Source organism: Cupressus sempervirens, chromosome 5 (genome assembly GCF_028749045.1).
Source record: "Cupressus sempervirens isolate cs-2001-9-10 chromosome 5, ASM2874904v1, whole genome shotgun sequence".
NCBI classification, from domain to species: domain Eukaryota; kingdom Viridiplantae; phylum Streptophyta; class Pinopsida; order Cupressales; family Cupressaceae; genus Cupressus; species Cupressus sempervirens.
The window spans coordinates 706,113,677-706,124,551 of record NC_143122.1 but is presented as its reverse complement, the minus strand read 5'-3'; the positions used below and the strand labels follow the sequence as shown (position 1 = coordinate 706,124,551).

The following is a 10,875-nucleotide window of genomic DNA, read 5'->3' as shown; positions in this document are numbered from 1 at the left end:
TTAAAATGTATTTAGGTCTACCCTTCTTCCATTGCTGTCTTCAAGAACGGTAAATGGATTCTACATCGGTTTAAGGAAAAATTATAACATGAACAATAACATCTCGAACTTTGAACTGCCTAATTTTTTTGTATACTAATATCTAAGAACGGATTATAGTCAATAAACCAGTCTACGTGGGAACCACAATCTTAAAACAAGCATACAATCTTCAAAATGCACCTTTATTCGATGTGGGGAATTCCCACTAAGTTTATTTTTCTACAACATATAATGATGAATGTGAGAAAGCAGAAAGGAGGAAGAAATCTTTCCATTGCCAGTGGTGTAAACGATCCTGAAAATTTGAGCAAGGGTTTTTGCATAGGCCACTGATCAGAAATTAGTCTCTAGCTCAGAATAATGTGATTGAAACTGCTATCATCAGTAAGCTTTGGCGGTACTCGAGAGAGATATATTCCACTGCTATCATCAATTCCATCTCTTGCTCTTAAAATATTCCACTGAGAATTTTCTCAACTTTTTCCACATCTTCTGAAACCCAGAGTCATCAAAACCGTGCTTAAATTCTTCACCCATGTCTTCAGTTTTTCTTTTCAACCTTCTCTCAAATTTGTCTACTTCCACAACCTTCTCATAATGCTGATCAACATTTTGAACATTTAATAAGGTCATCTCTGCCGGTTTAGTAAGGCCCTGTCCTGGAGTTGGTATCTTCCTTTCATCAATACCGTGCTCACTGAAATTTTTCACACAGAATTTCAGTTCTCCTTTAATAGCATTGTATGATAAATATTCTGCCCCTTTCTTTTCAGTTTTCCTTTGAAGCTTTTTCACAAATTTGTCCATTTCACCTCCCTCTATGCAATGCTGACCTGTCTTGTCATCAACATGTTTAACATTTAACAAGGTTATCTCTGCCAGTTTATTAAGGCCCTGCCCTGGAGGTGGTATTTTACTTTCATCTGTATATACAAGAACCCCACACTTGTTAAATTGAATTATACTTTCTAAATCTAGCTGCCTAACATCAGTTTCTCCATAAAACTTAATAAACCCATAGCCTTTCCTTCCGACAACAAAGTCCTTAACCCTGTTGCAATAGCCTGGTAAAGCATGTTCTTTTGCTGCTAGTTCTTGTATCATTGGTTTGGTATAGTACTCAGGATGTCGAAGTTTGGGCATCAGTGTTTCAATATTTACAGTTACACCATGATCATAGTCAGTAGCAATTTTGCCAGCTCTATGGCCCGAGAATGATATATAATCACGTCCTCTGTCATCTTTCTCCTGGTTAGAACCACTCTGTCTGGAAGACAATTTTACAGAATCATCAACTAGCCTTGGGAACAGAAAATTGTCTTCAATTTCTGCATAATTCACACAGTCAGGCCAATTTTCTTTGGCATATGGAAAACAACAAATTTGAAATACTGAAAAAACCTCAATATAAAAATTCCTTTGCATCTAATGACAAAAAGTTGTGACATTATATCCTAAGATTACTTAAGCAAATAAGGCTAGAAAAGTTACTTCGAAGTTTCTCTGCAAATGCATCAGTTTCAATTGACTGTTCCCCATTGCCATCTTTTCCGACTGTTCTCGGAAATACAAACGAAATGCATCAGATAGTAATTCAAGTACCCTGAACTAATCCAGGGAGAATCTTCTAATTCCAAAACAAAGAGGGTGAAAAGGGGGCTAACCATGATCAGTAATAGGTAGAGCCACTTCCTTCAATTTCACAGCTGGTTTGAGCACCATAGAGGTGTAAGACTGCTCAAGTTGCCGAATAAATAATGCCCTTGGATTTTCCCTAGGAATGGACAACATGTCATCTGCCTTTGGATTGCTTGTTGCATCTTCACCATAAGTAAAAAATGAGACCTGTGTTGCAGCAACAGAAAAACAAGAAAAGGTTAAATTTAAATTTCAGAAACAAATTCTATGATCAAACGGTAGACTAAAAGTATTTGTAATTCAAATTTATTTACTTTGCGATCATTCGTTGCACGATTATATCTTTGTGATTGCACGGGGATCCTTGATCTTGGAGCTATATGTGGTGTAGGTAATGTTGTCCTTACTCGAGTAGGTTTTTCATAAACCTACATACAAAATCATTTAGCTATGCATTGACTAATCAAATTAAAATAGGTATATGCAACAACTCTATTGAAATCATTGGTTCCATGCTTACCGGCATGCTAGATATTCCATATTGAAAGATGAGGTAGATCTTCCACTCTGGCCAATAGACAAATGAGGTAATGGTGGAAGAGTTCCAAAAGGATAGCTTACTGGCTCTGGTAGTGTAGCTATCATGCTCTGTTGAGCACTATCACAGAAGTAGATGGGAAGAGGAAACAGAGTGCCTCCAAATGCTGGAGCTGATTCTTCTCCAAAAGCAGGAGTCGATGCTTCTCCCATGTGGGTAGCACCAAATATTGAACTCGATGGTTACTGGGACTGCCCAAGGGCTGGTGGAGTCTGGCCAAAATCAGGTGTAGAAGAAGATTGGAATTGTCCAGCAGGCTGACTGTTTCCACATAGGGCACTTGATCCAAATGCAGTATGTGTAGAAGAAGATTGGAACAATTCAGCAGGCTGATTGTCTCCAAATGGGGTATTTGATCCTATTGTACCAGGTGTAGAAGATGAAGATTGGAACAGCTCAGCAGGCTGACTCTTTCCAAATGGGTTGCTTGATCCAAAAGCAACAGGTGTAGAAGAAGAAGATTGGAACAGTTCAGCATGCTGGCTGCTTCCAAATGGGACACTTGATCCAAATGGGAGAGGTGAAGAAGATGATTGGAACAGCTCAGCAGGCTGACTGTTTCCAAATGATATACTTGATCCAAATGTGGGATTATCAAATAAAGAGGCTGAAGATTCCTCAAGGAAGGCTAGGTTTGTACATGATCCAAATGCACCAGCTGAATTAAATGTTGGTGTGGATTGTTCAAATGCTGGTGTGGGTTGGGCAAATGCTTGTTGGAGCTGGTCATAGAAGCTAACTGGTGTTGGCTGAGGAAAATCACCATCTACAGGTTGTTGACATTCAATATTTGGCCCGCCTGCAATATACAACCGATTAGTCTTAGAGCGGCATTTTGCATAGCCAATGCTAAATAATAACAACAATAATCAGACTTATTGATGCATACCTTTGTCACCCAATTCATAGTCCTCCCATCTTAGCAACTCGTGACTCTTCATCATGTATTTTGGCATAGCTGATATAGAATGCATATCTAACAATGTAGGGCTACCCTTGCGAATCTCCATCAAATTACTAATGGTGTATGGTGTAACTCTGCTACCTAGACCATGGCCACCAATTGCACCTCCACCTAGGTTCTCTATTGTCATAGTTACTCCTAAATAATAAATAATGTGAGAGCAGTGTTAAAAATGTGTAGAGGCTAATAGCAGGCACCAAATTAATAGAGAATATGAATATTAATAGATGTTGCATATCCAATTAATCGGATAAAAGAAAATGTTTACATACGTGAAACATTCAGAGATCAGCAAATTGAGAAAATCAAAAGTGGATTGAGAAATTGTTGGAGTGGTGCCAATCTAAATTGAGGACAAGTTGAACTTTCTAATTTAGATTGAACAAAAATATTACAAGCTTTGCAAAGTTAAAAGAAACATACCACCAGATGTACAAGAATTCAAACTAATGGCAGGGGCAGACGGTGCATCAAAAGAGCTTGCTCCAAAAATGTTGTTGGAGTTGCCTTCTGTACTTCCAGACTGCAGAGCAAAAGGACTTGTGCTCTCAGAAGGCATTGCTGCAAAAGCATTAAATGTTGTTCATAAAAAAACTTATCAATGGAAAGATATACTTATCAATGGCTGTTTCACAAAATTTCTGATTCCTTCTACAGATGAAGCATTTGGTACAAAAATAAAATCACTACAAGTACATTTGCTATTGCCTATAACCCATCCAAATAAATTTTTGACACATCGTGAATGATTCGAAATCCAAAATAACTAAACAACCATATCCTTTTTTGGACAAAACCAATTTCAAATTTTGTATCAATGCTAAGATCATTAAACTAATCATGCATGTGTACTTATTTAAAGTATAAATAAACATCTTCTAAACAAAACCAATATAAAATCACTAAACTCATCCAAATTAATCCCTAAGCTGTTTTGGTTTCGCTCAAAATTGCTAAGATAGGATTGCAAGGATCAAGGTACAGACCGTTAGATCCAAACATTGTTAACTCGTATATTCACTGTTGCTGTGGACACATAGAAAACCAACTGTGAGCTACCAGTAAAATATATGCAAGCCCACACATAATTTTTCATTGAAACAAATTGTGCATACAATCCAGAATGTAGTCTAGACCTGAAATTCTCTAAAATGTGCTCTGGAAAGAACCGATCTTTACAAACAAATATATGTTTTTATTTGTCTTATGTTCATGAGCTTCTCATGCATCACCGTATCACCTTGTAACTGTTATTAAAAACTTCTAAGGGTTACAAATGGTTTATTCCAAATTACAATGTATAACCATTTGCAGTTGCAAAGGCACATACTATATACTGGTAACATAATATTTATATTTCTGTACAGATTTCAAATACAAATTAGTACAATCAAAATGGAAAGCTTTCATCAAATTTATAAAAATCACTGCAAAAAATGGAAAGATTCGTCAAATAATTAGAAACCACTGAAAAAAATGGAATGTTGCATATAAAAAACTAGCATTTTGATACAGGAATTATAACTACGCTGGTTATCTATTCTATTCTATTTTATACTTTTAAAAAAAATGGATATTTTATACTTTAAAAAAAATGGAAAGATTCATCAAATAATTAGAAACCACTGAAAAAAATGGAATGTTGCATATAAAAAATTAGCATTTTGATACAGGAATTATAACTACGCTGGTTATCTATTCTATTCTATTTTATACTTTAAAAAAAAATGGAAAGATTCATCAAATAATTAGAAACCACTGAAAAAAATGGAATGTTGCATATAAAAAACTAGCATTTTGATACAGGAATTATAACTACGCTGGTTATCTATTCTATTCTATTTTATACTTTAAATTATATTATATCAATATTGGAATCGTTGAAAAAGTAATCATATATATTTTTAATTATCAATGCTTTTCTTATATTAGTCCTGAAAATCATTATCAGTCATTAAAAAATATTCTTTAAAAGAAAATTAATACTCTTGATTGCTGCCACTATATAGTCTTTTGATGTAGTAATCTTAATTTCAAACCTTTTTTTAAGGTTAAATATGTAGTAAATTTTTTCATTAAATAGTTTTATGTTTTTATGCAAATAATAAAAACCTTGAAATTCTTATATCTTATTTTAACATTGTGAGTTTAATAATTTTAATATTTTTTTTAAATATATAGTTTAATGATAAATAATTGTAAAGATCTATCAAAATTTTGATTTTCTAAAGAAATTATAAGATATATTAGTTAATTTTTATTTTTTAAAGAGAAAATAAATTTATAAATGGTACATCAAAATTTTAAGCGACCATATAGTATAGAAAATAGTATAGAAAATAATATGATCTTTTATTTATAAATTTGAAATTTTTGAATAAGTTACTAATTAATAATATTAAAATGTAAGATAATGCTTCTATATTTTTTATTATATATTTATATTAATTTAAAATCTTTTTAAAAATAAAATATATCAACTTGGAAACTTTAGAAACTTGTTTATTTAATTTGAAAATTTTCCATGTAAAAATTTGAATATTAATAAAAGACAAGAAAAAGTACCTTAATATTAGAGGAGTCACACCAATTCTAATATCTACACCTATGTGACTTTTAGGAAAAGGAAGTTATAGTTACTACTTACAAAAGATTTAGAAGTTCACAAAGTTATTGCATTTGAGCACTCCACTCCTAAATAGATTCCATGCCTTTAGTATTTGGTTTTTTCTATTTAGCTTTGAGATAAAAAATTCCAAACACAACATTTCATTATGGAAACATTATGATACTATCTATTAGAACCACATTATTTGAATATTAACGATGTGTACAAAGGTTTAATATGGGTAACTCTAAACAAAGATTACATCCTTGCGTGAACAACAAACTTTCTAATTTAATTTCTTAACATTCATCAAATCTTATATATCTCTCACCAATATCCAAGGCTCAAAAAAAATTCAATATTAGTTTCTCTTTTTCTAAGAATACAAGAATGAACTTCCTACTTTGTTATTCACAATCTAAGCCCTTAGATTATCACACATCCATAAAAAATAGATTAACAAGTACTTTGAATTCTTCATGAATCCAGAGAATAACCAAGGAAATCATATTCAATCTTTCATAATGCTTTTGGTAATTGATTCTATAGTTATCCTTAATGTATAAAGACACCCAAGCACATCACCCAATTATCCAAATCCCAATTAGAGTATTATGCAAAAAATATCTTACAAGAAATTGATAGAATTGCCAACTATTCACATCTCAAAATCTTTAATTTAAATATATACTTTGTACTTTTGAACACCCTTGTTCACAAAGAAATCACTTTTTCCTTGATTAAGATCACCAGCCTAGATTCCCAAAGCATGTGTACTAACTTCTATTAAATCCTTTACCACCACTTATCCTATTCAATACACCATTGTTTGTTCATGGTCTTTCTCAATCACTTTTTCTAGATATTTCAAGTTTGACTTGGACCCCAATTTTTTTCTTTTCTATATGAAGAGACACCAATATTGGATGGAAAATCATGAAATGTGTGTGAAAAAGACACATTCCCTCAAGCTTTCTCATACATGTTTTAATTTTTTTTTTCAATCTACAATCTTAACTTTTGATGTCAAATTTTATTTTTACATGTTTGAGAGACCCCCCCCAACATCTAGATTTTTGAATTCTTTTCTCCAAACACAACGAAACACCTCTTGTTAATTCTTCAAACTCAAATTCATTATTAGTTGCCTAGTATTTTTTTTTTTAATAATGCTTATATACACTCCCCTATATCATTCCCCATTGTGCATCCAACACCAACCTTCCTTGTAACAACCACTTTTTTTGGGTCTTAACTAACAACTAACACATAAAAGAAATACAATTATTACTTCATTTTCATAGGAAGACAGTTAAATTGGTTACATTCATGTGATTGAAATTAAGGGTTATAATAAGTTAAACATAAATTTCATAATCATCAATGAATTTATTGTGGAAATTAAAATCTACATACCATAGAATTTGAAACCGAAATCAATCTAGGGATGCTTCTGCAAAACCTAGGTTAGTCCACAAATACCACTTAGGATCAAATGGTGATTACCATCAAATACCACTATATCAATTAGGGCATCAATTACCATTGGATCATTTAGGGCATCACATACCACTGTATCAAGTAGGGCATCAATTACCGTTGGATCGTTTAGGGCATCACATACCACTGTATCAAGTAGGGCATCAATTACCATTGGATCATTTAGGGCATCACATATCACTGTATCAATTAAGGCAATAACATTTAGTTAGGAAAATACACTCATATATATTATTCAAATAAATGAAGACAGAGATAACAATCCATCAGATAAACTTACCTCTTACATATAATTATATTTCATGTTCAACTGAAAGATTAATCGATCTAACTGGTTACCAATTATATTGATGAGAAAAGTTTCTTTTAATAAAAGAAAATAACTGAAATGATGATATAACTCAACCATCTTATCTTTTACTTGAATAAGCATCATAAAAGTAAAATACCTATTACCAATAAATGTCTGTTCATGCTTAACTTATTTTTGTCTGATGCACGTCTCGACATCTTATGGAGAGGGGAAACATTGTCAGGGGCTTAACCACCCAACCACAGACTTTATACTTATCCCCACACTTTCTTTAATTAGAAAGGCTCTCCCTACCCGTAATAGACATGGAACACCTTGTCAACCACTGAGCATCTTGATACTTAATTACACCACTCAACTTGACAATAGAGAATGAATTGGACATGCATGAGCTAGTAAATGATTCCTTTTAAAATAATAAATAATTGTTATGTCACAATTGATTTTATTTCATGTTATTACAGATCGCCTCTTCACACTCTTTCTTGGCCATACAACCAAGTGAGTCTCAGGTGTTAGAGTAATTCAACTCTTTTTGTTGAATCTCAGCTGATGTAAGAGTATCACATATCCCATTATATCATATCACAGTTTATATGACTCAAAAATAATCTTAATGGCTTGTAAAGAAGAAACTAAAATAGTTTGATTTTGGAAATTCTTCAATAAACAGAGATGTAAGAACTTATCATGTGCAATCGGTCTTGACTTAGCACATAAAGGTTAGACTCATTGAGTAACGATTTGATATTGCAATACAAGGATACATTATGGTATTTCATGGACACATTCCCACTTGCTGTAATTTCAAAAGAAGATTTAAGAAGGAAAAACAAATAACAATCTAATTGAAAGGCAAATCACATAAAATAGTCTGAAATAAAAGAATGTGAGCTTTAGCTTGACGCTAAATAGATGGTTCCTTAACATGAGCATTCCAAATGCAGTTTTCAAAGTAGAGATGAATTACGACTTTCAGCAAAGGTTGATCATGGACATAATGTCTAGAAAAGGAGCAGAGGTAAATTGTGTCAAAGGAAAAATGATAATCATGTCCTGGCTTCTCTCGGCTTCCATTAATAAAAGGCATTCGATATATCAAGGCTTCCAAGAAGCTGTAACTCATAAAGAGTTAAAATATTTGTCTTCTTGAATCACTGATATCATTTGCCAAGTATACATTTCGTCGTCTAAAAGAAAATAAATAAATATGGAAAAGAACTTGAAGTTTATAAACTAGCATACCTAAACATTTAATTAATTTTTTTTTGTAAATTAAGCTGAAAAATATCTAATTTCAAGATATCTAAAGTTCACAAATATAAATAGTTCATCAAAATATGTATTACGAAAGTGAGAAGGCTGCAAATAAATAAAAAATAAGATTACATACAATTTTTCAGGTTCACAAATGTATATCTACAATATACATCAAATGCATAAGATCCAATATTTTTTATTCCCTAATATACATCAAATGCATAAGATCCAATATTTTTTATTCCTTATATCTACAATATACATCAAATGCATAAGATCCAATATTTTTGATTCCACATATTTTTAGCTATCATCTAAAAAATATAAATTAAATTCGGATTGCATGAAGCATGTTTGTAATAGAATTCTCTTGCACCTCCCCTTCCGTTAGTTTCATATTCTCTACTTCCATTTTTTTTAATTGTTAGACAATATGTGGAAAGCTGCAACTGCCCATTCATCTTAAAATGCCCAACTAAATGTCAATTTTTTTTTAAATGTCAAAAAGTTTACATTGATGAATGCTTCTACTGTAGAAAGCCTCTTGACTTAATCAAAAGGATAATTTATAAGCATATATTTACTTGCACATATATATATTTATCAAGATGGCATCATGTTAAATGTTTATCCAAGGTTGTACCTTTTTAAATATGTATATTTAAATACATGTTTCATTTGAAAGATTATTTTATCTTCTTGTACACGTATTTAAATGTATGTATTAAATAGATAATATTTTGTATAAAATGATACCATGGTGTCACCTTTATTTTTATATCTATGTGCACATAAATAAATATGTTCTATAATGAAGTGATGAAAATGTCAACCATAATCCAATAAAGGTATGTACTTTAATTAAGTTAAGATTATTAATGTTTTTAATATTTATCTAATAGCTCATGTGTGTCTAATGTGTGTATCATGTTATGTAGTCACTAGGTCCTCACCCATGGTGATTCAAGATTCATACCCATTTGCTTAGTGATGGTGATGCTCCTATGCCCAATTCCTTTTTGAAAATGCTTCCATCCCTTTGACGTGCTCCCTACAAAGAAATTCTCTATAGTTAAATCATATTACCATAACAAGTTATTAATTATAAATGATCATAACAACTAATCTCCTTTTCAATTCCATGAATTCATGATAAATAATCAACTAGCATGTTATCTTCGCATGAAATTATAATGACTAACCATCTTACCATTTCACTGGATTATAACAAATTTAACTATCAACTGACTTCATGTGAACCTCAACAGCTATATGAACATTTTAAATTGGGTAAAAAATTGGGATGCAACATTCCCCATATTTCCTTCAGTAGTCCTATTAAAGTTTAATTTGAACTTCCCTTCCTTTGGTGTTAACCATGTAACATTCTTCCTTTTTTATTCTTTGCCACTAAAAATACTATTTGGAGTATTGATCCTTCCCCATCTTTTCTTAATATCCTTGTCCCAACTTGTAAATGCAAAATTTCCCTATTTTTGTAAGAATTAGAAACTTGGTGAATCCTCACTTTTATCTTCTAAATTAATTCTTCCTTAAAAAGGGATTGATAAGAAAAAAAAGGTCTATTCATTTCCTTTCAAATAACTAAATTAGCATAGATGAAGCAATAGTATGGATATCATTCCATGTACAATTTTGTTGTCCACTAGGCCATCCTTGAATGAATCCTAAAAGGTTGTCTTATCTCGCATACTGTCATCCCAAAGATAGAAAAAACTACTCCCAACACTTCAAAGCTAAAAGATAATCGATTAACAAGTGTTTTGCCAATTCTCCTTCCTTCATACAAAGGAGGCTATTTGAAGTAATGGCTATTCTAAGAGGGGGGTGAATCATAATTAGGGATTTAAAAAAAAACTTTTAACTAGATTTTGGATTGCACATATATCATTCAAAAGTAATTGTCTATACAAGCTAAACATATAAATAAA

The 10,875-nt window shown here is 31.9% G+C and overlaps 1 pseudogene; it reads right to left on the bottom strand.

Moving 5' to 3' along the window:
• Window positions 1-471: 471 nt before the first annotated feature.
• LOC149557941 (nuclear pore complex protein NUP98A-like) lies at window positions 472-2,430 on the bottom strand (annotated as a pseudogene).
• Between the last annotated feature and the right edge of the window lie 8,445 nt (window positions 2,431-10,875).